General features: G+C 38.5%; 1 protein-coding gene across 4 annotated transcripts in view; it reads right to left on the bottom strand.

Annotated features, from left to right (window-relative positions):
• Positions 1–16,179, bottom strand: part of LOC129251166 (plasma membrane calcium-transporting ATPase 1) — a 267,827-nt gene that overhangs the window by 228,303 nt on the left and 23,345 nt on the right. For all 4 annotated transcript variants that reach the window (XM_054890525.1, XM_054890524.1, XM_054890526.1 and 1 more), the window contains one exon: positions 2,992–3,137. The gene's annotated coding sequence lies outside the window, so the exon portion shown is untranslated. Of the gene's footprint in view, positions 1–2,991; positions 3,138–16,179 lie in introns of those variants that run through there.

Below are 16,179 nucleotides of genomic sequence, written 5' to 3' on the forward strand. Positions count from 1 at the left end.
GATTTAAAAATAATTGAATTTAAATGCCCCCCATGCTCGTTGACACAAGTGCGGCATCTTAGTAACCGTAACGGTGTGACCATTTTCTTCAAAAAAATAAGGCCCGACAATACAGCGTGAAGAAACCGCACACCACACTGTCACGCGAAGAGGATGCAATTCAGTCTCGTGGAGTATCTGTGGGTTAGAAGTACTCCATATTCGACAATTTTGTTTGTTCACATTGCCGTTTAAATCGAAATGGGCCTCATCAGACATGAAAAGGCAGTTTAACATGTTTTGGTCTTCTTCCACCATTTGCAGGATCTTCTGGCAAAATTCCAAGCGAATCGGCAAGTCTGCTGCATTCAGTTTGTTAACCATTTGAATTTTGTAGGGAAATAAGTCTAAATCTTTGTGCATTATTGTTTGCAAAGACTGTCGGCTGACACCAAGTTGAGCAGATAAGCTTCTTGTTGAAACCCTTGGATTGCTTTGTATAGCTGCAGCTACAGCAGCGATCGTTTCCTCCGTCCGAACTGGTGGGTTTCGATGATAAGGCCTTCTTGCGACTGTTCCTTGCTCAGCAAAATTATTCACCAGTCTCATTATGGTCCATCTGCTCGGGGGATCGCCGCCAAACATCCGCCTGTACTCTCTCTGTACCAAAACTACGGACTCCAGTGCGTGATAGCGACGGACTATCCAAATTCTTGTTTGTGTGTCCCAGTTATCCATTTTAATAAATTTTAAAGATCAATCTGCAAATTAAAACAAAAATGGAACAGATAACTTAAAAAGAAAAAAAGTTATTCAATTTTTTTTTTGGTAGCGGCTTTCACCAGCCACCCTGTACAAGTACATACCAAAGTGTTCCTCACTAATTATGATCTGGAGCCCTGTGGATGAACGCCTAGTCGGAGTCGACACTGTGCTCAGCCCTCACTTCGAATACCCGAATAGCCTATCCAGTTCGCTTTTCAGACTCGAAACGGCTTTTATGGCTGTACTGATTCGAACCACGCGAGGATGACCACTTCTTTTTCTGTCTGTCATTTCAAACGTTTGGAAAAAATGATTGATCGTACGGTCAACAAACAATCTCGAACTATTAAGTTTTTTCAGCAATTCGTACATCTCACCTGCACATTGCCAACAAGCGAAATTTGCCACGAAACTGAATATAATTTATGAGTAGACACTGCGTACTAAAACTAACGGAACTTTTTTCTGCGAATTTGTTCTCGCCGTATGCATTCTAAAATTTCAGTTTTTCTATCGGTTTAGGTTTGAGAAGTATATGGTTTTTCAATTGGCGCGGTCGATTTTGGCGCCTTGTGGCACCCATTTTGTTCTGGTGACATCTGTCACATCTTTTGTTTATTATTCAATTGTTTATGCCAAATCATCATGGCAAGTTACACGATTGAACAGCACGTTCAAATGATAAAACTTTATTATTAAAATGAGTGTTCATTAACACAAACGTTTTTCAATTGGCGCGGGTCGATTTTGGCGCACTGTGGCAGCCATTTTGTTTTGGGGACATCTGTCAAATCTTTTGTTTATTATTCAGTTGTTTATGCCAAATCATCATGGCAAGTTACAGGATTGAACAGCACGTTCAAATGATAAAACTTTATTATCAAAATGAGTGTTCATTAACGCACACGTTGCGCGCATTGCGCCCATTTTTCGGTAGCCGTGGTGGCCCTTCAAATTTCTTATGGCCCATATTGACCCATATGGACCTAGACGACATGTGGTTCCAGCAGGACGGCGCTACGTGCCACACAGCAAACGCCATTTTATTCCATTTCAACATCTACCCGCCCTAATTGAAAAACCTTATAGATAGATAAAAATTTTGCGATAGGGGGGCTATGCTACATTTTAAAAGTGAAAACCTCACCATCAGGGGGGTTTTAAGGTTATTTGATTTCAAAATTTGTAAAGTTGACCAATAATTCTCCCATTTTGGTTAATTCAACAAGTAGAAGCAATATGTAACAATTTAGAAGATAAGAAATTGTATGGTTTATTTCTATATTAAAATTGCTTATGTATATAGGTCCCTCCATTTGTAGAACAACATCAAGACGCACACTACAAATAGGAGGAGTTCGTACGCGCCAATTATATATATATATATATATTTGTATAGACATATTTACAGATATAGATATATATATTAACAGATATAAAATCGCGCGATTTTTATGATGTAAAGGGTTTTCAAGGAACAAGTGTTACTTAAATATATAAAAGGCTATCGAGAGATGATTAACGATTTTTTATGGCTGGAAGTGGATGGTATTGATCTGGACAACGTTTATTATCAACAAGACAATTGGCCACCGAGATCTTGTGATTTAAGACCTTGTGACTTTTTTCCTTGGGCCACGTGAAAGAGAAGGTGTACGCCAACAGCCCAGGGTCGATTCAAGACCTCAAATATGGACTTCAGAAGGGTATCGAGAACATAGGGTAGCCACTTTGCTATTCGGTTATGGAAAATTTCATGAAAAGGATATTGCGTGGTCGTGGTGATCATATGCCTGATGTTACTTTCCACTATTATCGGCATACCTTCCTCTTTATAGTGAAATAAACCTCCAATCATTTTTATTACAAAATAGCATTTTTCTTTGAATATCAAAATAACACCTCTTATTGGAAAACTCTTTCTGTATACATGTATACTATATACATATAGACATGTGTGTCGGATATAAGAGTTTGATTCCAGTAGGATTGTTCTTTTTTATAGTAGTGCTGGTAATTATTCCATTGACTATTGTACATTTACTGAAGAGATTTGTAGAAGAGAAGTGTAGGCTTTTTTGGCTCTGGCATCAGCGTACTCGTTGACTTGAATTCTGGCATGACCCGGAACTTTACAGCATTTTGGTTTATTAATATATTATATATATTGGATTTCGATGATTAATGCGACTTCGTTAAAATGGTTCAATAGATCGGCTATATAGATTACTACATCGCTAAGTTTACCTGTAAAAGTAAGACTTCGTTTCTGCAGTGAAGAGCTTGGGTAGAAGCTATATTGTGTTGCGCATGACTATGTTGGATATATCCGGTAATCCGGCTTCCCCACGAACAGCTTGTTTTGCGATGTCAGGAACGCACGGATACTCCTTCTAGGTGCCTCATGGTAAGGAGCATTAAGTAGTTAAATATTTTGATTAGCACGATGCCCGTAAATACAAAGTACAAAATCCATTTTGGATAAGAGTAAAACCCTTGCTATGTTAAAAAGTGTGTGTGGATGAACATGGTAACGCTTCGAGGATTAAAACTCAACTATGTCGAGTCTTCACAATAAACTTATTCAAATAACTTTACAGTGTTCCTTATGTATATTAGAACATTAAAAAGGGACAAACTGGGGAAGTAGCTTGCACAATGGCACCTGATATTTTTGACCATTTGCTTATGCTGTTTAATATGTTCAAGAAAGTTGACTTTGTTAAGATTTTTTGACTAGGAAAATACCAAAACATCATTAGCATATATAAAGTGTTCCACATCAACATTAGAAGTAATAATTGAGCTAATTTCGTTAAAGGCGATAGTGAAGAAACTATAGAAATAGAGTTTAAAATAAACTAAACTACATTATCAACGTCTTGTTCGAATACATACAACAAATTGTGACAATGCCCTTGCGTCCCAAAATTACTATTCGCATTGCAGAATAGATGCCCTGGATTTAGTACATTCTTATTCTCCTTAATTTTCGCTATAACCGCTTACGCGATTTCGGTCGAGTTTAACAAAGCGCGCCAGTCGTTTCTTTTTCGTGCTAACCAGTTGGGCACACCAAGTGGATCTAAGTCCTTCTCCACCTGATCTTTCCAACGCAAAGGAGGCCTTCCTCTTTCTCTGCTACCACCAGCTGGTACCACATCGAATACTTTCAGAGCCGGAGCGTTTGTATCCATTCGGACGACATGACCCAGCCAACGTAGACGCTGGATCTTTATTCGCTGCGCTATGTCTATGTCGTCGTAGAGCTCATACAGCTCATCGTTCCATCGCCAGCGATATTCGCCCTTGCCAACGTGCAAAGGTCCAAAAATTTTCCACAGAATCTTTCTCTCAAGCACTCCATGCGTCGCTTAATCGGATGTTGTCATCGTCCAAGCATCTGCGCCATACGTTAGGACGGGCATGGTGAGAGTCTTGTAGAGTGTTAGTTTTGTTTGTCGAGAGAGGACTTTAATGCTCAGTTGCCTACTTAGTCCAAAGTTGACTTGTTGGCAAGAGAGATTCTGCGTTGGATTTCAAGCCTGACATTGTTATCGGTGTTAATGCTGGTTCCAAAATATACGAAGTCTTTTACAACCTCGAAATTATAACTGTCAACAGTGACGTGGGTGCCGCTATGCGAGTGCGCCGACTGTTTGTTTGAAGACAGGAGGTACTTGGTTTTGTCCTCGTTCACCACCAGACCCATTCGCTTTGTCTCCTTATCCAGTTTGGAGCAGACAGAACTAACAGCGCGGTTGTTAAGGCCGATGATGTCAATATCATCGGGATACGCCAACAAATGTACGCTCTTATAAAAAACTATGCCTGAGCGATTGATTTCTGCGGCTCGTACGATCCTCTCCAACATCAGGTTAAAGAAGTCGCACAACAGCGAGTCACCCTGTATGAAACCTCGTTTGGTATCAAACGGCTCGGAGAGGTCCTTCCCAATTCTGACGGCGCTTCTGATGTTGAGCAACGTCATCTTGCATAGCCATATTAGTTTTGCGGGGATACCAAATTCAGACATCGGAGCATACAAGTAACTTTGAAGTCGACGAAAAGATGGTGTGTGTCGATTCTCCTTTCATGGGTATTTTCAAAGATTTGGCGTGTTGTTAATATTTGGTCGATGGTAGACTGTCCAGGTCTAAAGCCACACTGATAAGGTCCAATCAGTTGGTTGATGGTGGGGTTCAGCCTTTCACTAAGACTAATCCCGCGGTAAGTGGCACGGATTGCAGGATCGCCCTTCTTATGGATTAGGCAGAGCACACTTAAATTCCAATCGGCAGGCATGCTTTCATCCGACCATATTTTGCATAGGAGCTAATGTATGCACCTTACCAGGTCCTCGCCGCCATGTTTGAATAGCTCAGCCGGCAGTCCGTTGGCGCCCGCAGCTTTATTGTTCTTTAGATGCGTTATCGCTATTCTCACCTCGTCATGATCGGGTATCGGAACGACAATTCCGTGGTCAACGATTAGGGTATCGGGATCTTCACATTCTCTGTGACATGCGCAGCTATCACTGTTTAACAGGTTCGAGAAGTGTTCTCTCCATAATTTAAGATTGCTCTGTACGTCAGTCACCAGATCGCCATCTTTTTTGTTACAGGAAAACGCCCCGGTTTTAAAACCTTCTGTAGGCCGCCGAACTTTCTGATAGAATTTTCGGGCGTTGTTCCTATTGGCCAGCACCTCAAGCTCCTCGCACTCATGTATTTCGGTGTCTCGTTTCTTCTTTCGGATAATACGACTCTCTTCCTTTTTTAGCTCTCTGTAGCGATCCCACATGGCTCGCGTTGCGCCCGATCGCAGCGTGGAGCTATATTTAGACCATACTTTTTGTTTTTTTCCTGGTGTTTTTTTTTTTTTTGGAGCATTTTGGCAACCAATTTTTCTAGTTAATCTTTATTGAATCCTTTTAGATTGTATATGCAGTACAGTTGCAAGTTCATGTGAAAAATTTGCCCAATTAATTCATAAATAATTGAATATACACTATAGGGCAGCACGACTGTACCTCAAAACTATGAATATCTAGAAATTATGTGCAGAAGTTAATCAAACAACCCACCAGGGAATTAAGGCGGTTCCCCAACAGATAGGTCTACACTATTGGAAGTCAGCCGAACTTACATTCTATCAAACATAGTTATTTCAACAGCATTTCCACAAAAAAAATATTTTATAATATATATAATATTTTATACTTTCTTGTACAAAATAGTCTCCGTCATAATTATAGCTCTAAAAAAACGGTTTACATGTCACTCTCTTTGGTCGGTTGTTAAGTCAAGCCTCTCCTTAAATTTGTGCTATGCGACAAAGATGTAAGCGCCAATAATAAACATGCATGTATAGTATACTTAATCCCGCCATAACTTCTGTTAAAAGTTAAGTCCGTTATAGATATCAAATTATAATTCTTTTTTAATGAATTTAGTTTTATTTAATCATGTGAATATTAATAAAAAAAACTTTTTTCTTAATTTTCATTCGAAATGGTTACGATTTAGCTTCTTCAATTCTGACCACAAACTGTAGTCCAATGGATTCAGATCTGGACTTCCAAACGATCAATCTTCTGCGGCTATGAACCCAGAAATATTGTTTTTTAGCCGCTACTGGATGGGTTTTGCCTTATGGGCTGGAGCGGAAACTCGCTGGAAGATCGAACGCTCTCCATTAAAGAGAGTATTGCTCAACTAATTCACCATACCTTCTAATGCATCCCCTGGTACACTTTTGCCCCGGTCTTAACCCCTTTTTCGCAGAAGAAGAGATATAACGTCTTTACAAGACACTCCCCACCAGGGATGGTGGCCACGGTAAACCATTGGAACAATATTTTTCATAAAATTTTGCGTTTTGCTTATTCAAAACTTCTTTAGCAGTGAACATTTTCATAGCCGTTGACCGCGCGCCACAGAAGAAGCTGCTTGTATCTCTAGAGTCTAATTTTAATTTTAAGTGCGTGGTCAAAAGACGAACAGTTGAGCGACGGAAAGCTTTCAGTTGGAGACCATCCTATCATGCCTTATTATTCTTGGCATGGATCTCGTCGATATATTCATTTCCCTGAACATGATTTTCTACTTTCTAAAGGATTTCTGCAATTTCTTTCTCAAACGGCTTTTATGGCTGTTTTGGTTCGAACCACGCGAGGACGACCAATTCTTTTTCTGTCTGTCACTTCAAACGTTTGGAAAAAATTATTGATCGTACGGTAAACAAACTTTCTCGAAATATTAAGTTTTTCTGCGAAATTGTCCACGAGACTGAGTATAATTTATGAGTAGACACGGGATACTAACAAAAGCAAAACTAAGAGAATTTTTTTAGTGAATTTTTTCCCGCCGTGTGCTTTGTAATATTTGTCACAGAATTTATGGCTAGACTAAGTAGCCGAATGGGTTGGTGTGTGACTACCCTGCGGAATTCACAGAGAGAACGTAGGTTCGAGTCTCGGTGAAACACCAAAATTAAGAAAAACATTTTTCTAATAGCGGTCGCCCCTCGTCAGGCAATGGCAAACCACCGGGTGTATTTCTGCCATGAAAAAGCTCCTCATAAAAATATCTGCCGTTCGGAGTCGACTTGAAACTATAGGTCCCTCCATTTGTGGAACAACATCAAGACGCACACCACAAAAAGGAGGAGGAGCTCGGCCAAACACCCAAGCAAGGGTGTACACGCTAATTATATATATATATATATAAGTACAAATATATGTATACGATAAATCTACAACTGTTATAGTAGAGTCGTACAAATCTTACAATAGACGACTTCTTCAGTGAGCTGAAGATTACACTGGTGCGTTGGCAATCATCGCCATGGAGGGCCACGGAAGATTTGAGAACGGAAATGCTTGCTGAAGCTGTATGTACATATTCGTATTTATTTGTTACGACTGCTTTACGGATTTTTCATAGAGCTATCAAGTTAATTAACAAATAAAAGCGATAGAATTTTATATTAACATTATGGAAGCACTGTTAGCTTCATTTATTATATTAGTATGCGGGTGTATGTATATGTACAAACTCAGTAAGGAGTTGAAACCGTGTACGAACCCTACCATTTTCGTGGTGGATCTAGCACTTTTAATGGCTAAATTACAGGGTCCGGCACTCGAAGAGTAACCAATTAAAAAGGTCATAAATGTGAAAATAATACGAAATTAAGAATCGATTTACTTTTGCTCGATATGACCACCTAATGACTATGGCCTTGAGACGGTCCAGAAACGAATCGAAAGCTTCCCGAATGGGACTATTTGGCAGGTATTTTAGCCCACTCGCGGACAATGGCTTTTTTCAGCGCCTCGAGGCTGGTGAATCATTTAGTTCAGACCTTGCTCTCCAAAATGGCCCGAAGAGAATAACCCATCGAATTAGCGTCTGGCGAATTAGAGAGGAGTTGTGTAGACGTTATGAAGTTCGGAACGTTGTTTTTCAACCATTCTTTGTTCACTCGAGCTTTGTAAGACGGTGCCGAGTTCTGTTGAAATGATCATGGTCTACCACCGAAATGTTTGTCTGCCGAAGGCTTCAACGGAACCTCCACAATACTTTCCCGATAATATTTCGCATTTACATTTACCTGTGGCGGGTGCTGCCTCTTGGTGGCCTATCGATGACTCGAATTCTCGTATGAACGGTCGGTCATATAAACCGAGTTTGGGAGTTTACGAATTGCTCAATTTGAAATATTTTCTCGTCAGAAAATACAATATTAGATATAACACAAATTTAGATAGATATTTTCAGTTCTTTCGCCATATGATTGGCACCTCGCCGGGGATTTCGTCGAAGTCGCTTCTTCACTTTTTGAACCATTTTACGGGACGTTGCAGTCTTTTTTGATGACCACCTCCGCAAACCGTCATGCGATGCTACCAGTATCATTGTAATGACTAATGGTGCGATAAACAAAAACTTTTTCTTTAAGGTGGATGTGATTTTCCAGCCAAATATAATGCCATCACACTATTACGTTTGAGATCTATTGCTAATTTGCCCGTGCATCAGCTGCGCGAGCGGTCTGAAGTTGGTTACACTTCGAGTGCCGGACCTTGTATATTTCTACCACATTTAACACCATAAGCTTAAAACCTACCACATTCTCCAATATTTTTAATAAATAGTACCTGTATGAGTATTTTTTATGTTGCTTAAATGTTTATAGTACAGAATTTGTTTACATTTTTATGTTATAGTATAGTTTTAGTAGTACAGAAATATTATTATTGCCAACTAAATTCACATTTCTTTACTTCATAGCCCCAAAAAAATAGTTTTACATGTTACATACTATAAATACTCAATATTCATAGTTGAATAATTTTACATTGCAATGCCGCCGTAGACGAACGACTTGGTGACTACCATTCGGAATTCAGAGAGAACGTAGGTTCGGATCTTCGTGAAACACCAAAATGAAGAAAGAGTTTTTTCTAACAGTAGTCGAGCCCCATGAAAAAGCTGCTCATAAAAATATCTGCCGTTCGGAGTCGGCTTGAAACGGGTGTGGAACAAGATCGAGACACACGCCTCAGATAGGAAAAGGAGCTCGGCCAAACACTCAAAAAGTGTGTACACGACAATTATACATATATATTTATTTATATAATAATATTCAAAGTAAATTAAATGTTCCAAAACGTCAATACATAGCTTAACAAAGTATGAATATTTTACCGATGCAATGTATAGATACGGTATTTATACAGTATGTTGGTACACTCGTCTAGAAGATATGTTCACGGTTTTAGCAGTATAGCATGCTTGTTTCTCTTGAAACAGAGTATACCCCTACAATCATTATGATTAGTGCTCTTCGATCTGACAAAAAGCTTTTGATCGGGAAAAACACTAAGAACTGCACTCGGAATTAAGAGCCATGCATAAAAATAGCATTGAAGGTGTCACCTCTACTCATTCCTTGCTTACAACCGAGGTTAATGAACTCCGTGGTTGTATACATGCATGTAGGTGCCGTCATAAGATGACTAAAAGTGCGAATTAAATCAAAACATCAAACTAACTCTTCTACATCCGCTGTAAACACAAATGATGTCTCGGCCTGTCCCGCAGTTAAGAGAGGCCAAGGTAGTGGCAGAGCCTTTAAGATTATCAGCTACTTGTGTTAGTCTAACGACGCCGACCTCTGCACCCACTGCTTCTCTCAGCCATGCTGCTGCTGCCGCTGCTAATATCATTGACGTGTTGACACACTCTCACTGCTTCTTTAACTAATGCTGGTGCTCACAACAACGTGTCGACTGCAGGAAATCCAAGCACTGGAACAGTCAAGGCGTATCTATTCAAGGTGGTACTCGTATCATTAGAAGAGCTGATTAATTCGCCTTGGGCGAATTGGCACTTCTGTCAAAAATTTGTGCCAAGGCGAATTCGCTCTGTTTACAAATTTCTTTGTTTCTACATTGTTATGTATGTATAGTCTACCTTCAGTTAGAAACGATGTTCAACAAAATGAAGGAGGTTTATGCGTAAGTATTTTTAAAAGTTGTTTACGAGTATGCAATATTTGAGTCTTATGTGTTCCAATTTATGTTTCAGATATTGCTATGGTAGATGCATATGCTGCGGAAGGCGATGTGCTTGTGTTCCTATACTGAAATATTAAGGGGGGAAGCTGGTCTAGAGCGCAAAAAATGGGCATATTTTATGAATTTATTTTGACTCAACAAAGGAATCAATCGAAAATCTGTGAAATAGGTTTAATAATATAGCTTTCATGGTACAAATACAAAATTTTTCGTCTGAATTAATTTCAAAATGGCCGCTGTCCAGCAGTTCTCCTAAGGCGCCTTTTTTTCTAGTGGGTCCATTGCCGAAGACGTATACTCCTTAATTTTTGTTCTGGATCAAAAAATAAAATTTTTTTAGTTTCTATATAACAACAGAAAGAGACGTACGTAGGATTTTTTCGATATTTTGTTTTTTCGCGAAATAGTGCACGTTTGAACAAAAAGTTACAATTTTCACTATAAGAACGACATAAAATTGTTGATTAAAAAAAAACTATGTAATATAAATAAAAAATCCTACGTACGTCTCTGGAGAAAGGTATTTCGAATGTATTGTCAAAATTTCGTAAGAATCGGTAAAGATTTGTTCGAGTTATGTCTTCGGCCAGTTTAAAAAAAGTGATTTCGAGAAAAACGCGTTTAAAGTTGTAAGTATGTATTGTAAAATCATACCTGCGAGGCACTGCCGTCGAATGAAAAATTTGGGCATTTAGACATTTTTGCTGGCATCCCTCATTTGGTATATTATTTCTAAGACCCTAAAGCACCTTTTAAGACAAAAAAAAATTTTTCGATTTTTTCAAAATTCTAGACCAGCTTCCCCCCTTAAAGTCAACCAGCAGTAGGCTAAACCTATTGTCCTTGCAGTGAAGCAAGAAAACTCTTCTATACCAGTACCGGTTATGAATTTCATTTGTCCCGATACGTTTGAATAGAACGCAAGTCCTTTGGTGTGTGGTAGCTTCAATTGAGGGTTACATTACAAATGGATCACTTTGCCAAGAGGCACTTTGAAGGAAGATGAACATTTTAAATGAAATAAACTAATTTAATGTACGGATTTGTTTGCAATCCACTTTTAATTTATAAATTAGCAAATAGTTGTCCCCAAGATGTAAACCAATTTATATACATACTACTGTGGGCAAAAAGTAAGGTGAATTTGGTTGTAAAATGAAAAATCTTTATTTATTCTTGTAAATCAATTTCATCCCCTTCAAAATAATCCCCTCTCGATGGAATACACTTATGTCAACGATTTTTCCAATCCCCGAAACATGCCAAATAGTGCATTTCCGGTATAGCCATCAGCACCTTCTTCGATTCAGCTTTTATCTCCTCAATCGACTCGAAACGCGTTCCCCGGTGTGGTCTCTTGAGTTTTAGGAATAGCCAGAACTCACACGGAGCCAAATCAGGCGAATACGGTGGTTGCAGAACGATATGCGTGGAATTTTTGGCGAAATGGTCACGAAGAAAGAGTGGAGTGTGAGACGGTGCATTATCGTGATGCAAAAACCAAGAGTTGTTGGCCCATAATACTGGTCGTTTTAGACGAGTTGCTTCACGTAAACGACGCATAACGCTCAAATAATATTCCTTATTAACAGTTTGGCCAGGTGGAAGGAATTCATAGTGCACCACACCACGAAAATCGAAAAAAACTGTCATCATGACCTTTATTTTTGAACGACTTTGACGTGCTCCTTTCGGTCTGGCCTCTAGCACGATATTCGCTTGATTGGTCGGTTGTTTCAGGGTCGTAAGCATAAATCCAAGTCTCATCTCCCGTAATGATGCATTTGAGCTTGTCCTGATAGTCTGAAAGCATTGTTTCACACACATCAACGCGACGACTTTTTTCCAAAAAATTGAGAGTTTTCGGTACCAAACGAGATTTGACTTTTCGTAGGCCCAAATGGTCTTTCAAAATGGTTTTCACAGATCCTTCTGATATTCCGATCATATCAGTAAGGTCTTTAACAGTCAACCGATGATTTTTGAGCACTAACTCCTTCACTTCATTGACGTGTTGGTCATCTGTTGACGTCGATGGTCGTCCGGAGCGCTCCAAGTCATCAACACGTTCTCGACCCTCTTTGAAGTCTTTGTACCACTTATAAACATTTTTCTGCGACATGGTCGAATCATCAAATGCCTTCTGCAACATTCTAAATATTTCCGCAGCCGAAATTTCATTCCGCAAACAAAATTTGATGGCACTTCTCTGCTCAATCAAATCAGACATTGTAAAAATCGAAAAATGCACTCTTGGTCGTTTGGTAAACACAAGCGAAAATATATTACTGATAATGACATTCACATGAAAGTTGGCACAGATGTTATTAACAGTGCTGCCAACTCATGAAAAAAATAACTAGAGCGAAATTTTAATCCCGCGAAGTTTGACAAATAAATTCACCTTACTTTTTGCCCACAGTAGTATCTATTTGTTATACCATTATTGTAATTCATATACACAGTTATTCGAAAACTTCATAGTCATAGTCAACATCAAGTCTATAAGCTAAGTAAAGTAATAGAAATAAAAAAGACTTAAATGTGTGTAAACCTTTAAGCTTAAATAAAACTTGCTAATTCGACATTTTAATTATATCCGTTTTCCAAACTGTTCAGAAAGAAATTATTTGCTTCTTTTGTATTTTAAGAATATCATTTTACTTCATATACATAGTATGTAATAAATTATGGGTTTAACGATATTTTTTAACGTAATTAAGAATTTCACAGGTGATATAGAAAAAAAATCTATTTAATTTTTAATCTTTTATTTATATGATATAAATAGCATTTGTCGGGAATTTTTATAGCCTTTTTTTATTCACTAGCTTTCGGTAGCTTTTCAATTTGGAGTTATGAAATCCTCATAGCAGGCGCTCCATATAGATGGAAATACTATCTAAATGGAAGCAGAGGTAAGTGTGTTCCCTTGGTTACTTGCATAATTTGTGTCTGCAAGATATTAATAAAATTCGAAATGTATTTTTTGCCTATGTCTCTTCAAATTTCGATTTGCGTGCTCTTTATTTTCATTTAATAACAAAATTGAACACTTTGTTATTATGAATGTTATAACTTCTTGCTCAGGAGTAAATAATAATCCTAGTTGTTAATTACTTTTGTTATTAATAACACAAATGTACTTCGAAAAATTATCGCGACACTCGAAAAATATTGTTTGTGTTTATTTACTATTCACAATCCAATTCGCCTTGGAAATAATTATTTTGACACTTGTCCCAAAAAAGCAAGAACAAAATACATGTAACTTTTTGTTTTTGTACAACTGCTATCACCTTGTATAGATACGCCTTGGTTCCAGTATTGCGCGATCAAACTTCGTGGGCGTATAAGGGCGATTGCGTATAAATTATAAAAAATCGCGGGATGTAGTTAGTGGTCTTAATTCAAGTAGTGAGCTAGATGTAGTAGCTACAAATAAATGGTTACATCTTGTATCCTTTAAACCTTCTTTATCTAAGGATAATGTTATTTCTTATGTTGCTAAAATTTCAAATATTGATTAAATGATACTATGTAATATCTTTAGTTAAAAAATAATAATTTTAAGCTAGGGGTTCCGCCCTCATTGTTTGACTAAATACTTAAACCATCGGTTTGGTCTGCGGACGTCAAGGTACGCCCTTTAACGTTTTTTTTCAAAAAGATGATCTTCCAGTCAAAAAATGTTGCTAATTTCGGTAGTACTAATAAATCACTACATCATTTAAAGATTTGTTTTCAGAATATGGGTGGCATTCGAACTAAGTCGGAGACTATTCGCACCCGTAGTTCTCATTTAGGTATTGATGTCATAATTTTTGTTGAGACCAGGTTGAATACTAATTTTTTTTATAAAGAATACTTCGACTCAAACTATTTAATATAATGTATTTCGAAAAGACCGCAATGTTGAAAATACGGGTTGCTCTTTAGGGGGTGGAGTTCTCATTGCAGTGCAACGTAAGCTACAAGGTTAAATGAGTTACCCCATCCTTGATGAATTGTGTGTATGTGTAAAGGGATCATATCGCTATGGCTCTTTATATTTACTTGAATCTTACATCCCGCGTAATAGTAATTATGATCTAGGCAATTCGCATACTGACAACATTGTTTCCCCTCGTCCTAAATAAGGTTCATGATAACCATATTAGTGGTTTTAAGGATTTAGTTTTGCGAATTTTGGTAACTTCTAAAAGCATGGTCTAATCCCAACTAATGTTACATCATCACTCGAATCATATGTAATTGATAATATCGAATTCTTGATTTCATATTCGTCAGCGCTAGTATTAATACTTCTATTTTTGAATGCTTCTCATCCTTCTCGCCTGCCGATACACATCATGTCACTTTAATGCTTAATGTTGAGTTTTACTCATTTGCGAGTAGTAAACAAGACGAGACACTTGCTTTCAATTTTTCCTCTTGTAACTTTTCTAGGATATTTTTACATCATTATTCATTACATTGACATCAACTGGAAAGACTTGCTTTCTGGGTTAGATGTTGTCGAGTGCTAATATACCTTTAAAACTTGTTGGAGTTGAAGAGAATAATAAGTCAAATTTTGCGATTTGTTAAATCTTAAAAGTAAAGCGCTGGAGTCCCTTCTGCGGACGTCACCAATTTGTTTGCCGTTTTTTTAAATCTAATTTCACTAGTTATGATGCATACTCGTTTTCTTCTTGTCATGTTAATCTACTTTCATCTTTGAATTTGTCTATATAAACCTTATTCCTCTGGACATTCAGAATGAGATTTTGGGCCTAAAAACTTATTCGCAGACTGATAAGGATGGGCTGTCCGCAATTTTTTTCAAAAACTGCGCGGCTTTTATTATTCCTCTCAAACTAATTTTCAATAAGTCTCTATCTTCTGGAGTTTTTATCAACGATTGAAAATCAAAAGTGGCAGATCTCGAAGCACGAACAGATGTACTTTGGTGTGCGAGCTTAATCTCGCCCAATCAGCAAGGATTTATCTCATGTAGGTATACAGGAGGATGGTTCCATGTGCAGAAGTCCACGCAAGTGGGGAAAGTTACTGATCGCTATTCACTTGGGAGTGGAATGGACGATTCTATTGCATATGGTTCAAGCAGCTCACAACGTCCGGGACTAGCCCAAGTATCCTCTGGGTAGCTTCCGAACACCCGTTCGGGAGTGAACTAAAGTGAGAAGGCGAAGCATTCCAGGATTGGGACTCGCCACTTAAAAATCCCCCCCAATGAAACCATATAAACCATAACCACTGCAAACGAACTAAGGAATACGATTTGAGGGCATGCACCTGAAATGTCTGGTCCCTTAATGGGTAAGGTGCCCGGCTGGTTGATGTCCTCATGAGAGTTAAAGCTGACATCACTGCCATTCAAGAAATGCGACATACGAGGCAAGGCAAGAAGAACATAGGACTTTGCGACATCTACTACAGCTGTGATGCAAATTAGCGCAAATTCGGTGTCGGATTTGTTGTGGGAGAGAGACTTCGGTGCCAAATACTGTCGTTCACTACGGTGGATGAAACTTAAAAATTCGGATGACGGGAAAACAAACACGGAACAAACGGACAAAATGACGGGAAAACATACTGACGCATCGACAGCACGGACCGATAAGAAATCAAACACGCGGACAGAACTACAGGACAAGCAAACAGACAGACAGGAGGAAGTGACGGACGCACTTAAAAAACAGTCAGACAATTGGACAAGACGTACGAGCAAGGACGAACTGAGGATGACGGGGTCACCTCATAGGATGAGCCCTTGGCTGGAGGCAATTGAGGGCAAAGCTGTGGGCCACAGTACGCCAACAACTATAAATCAACCAACAACATCC

The sequence above is a fragment of the Anastrepha obliqua genome, unplaced genomic scaffold (genome assembly GCF_027943255.1).
Source record: "Anastrepha obliqua isolate idAnaObli1 unplaced genomic scaffold, idAnaObli1_1.0 ptg000009l, whole genome shotgun sequence".
Classification (NCBI taxonomy): domain Eukaryota; kingdom Metazoa; phylum Arthropoda; class Insecta; order Diptera; family Tephritidae; genus Anastrepha; species Anastrepha obliqua.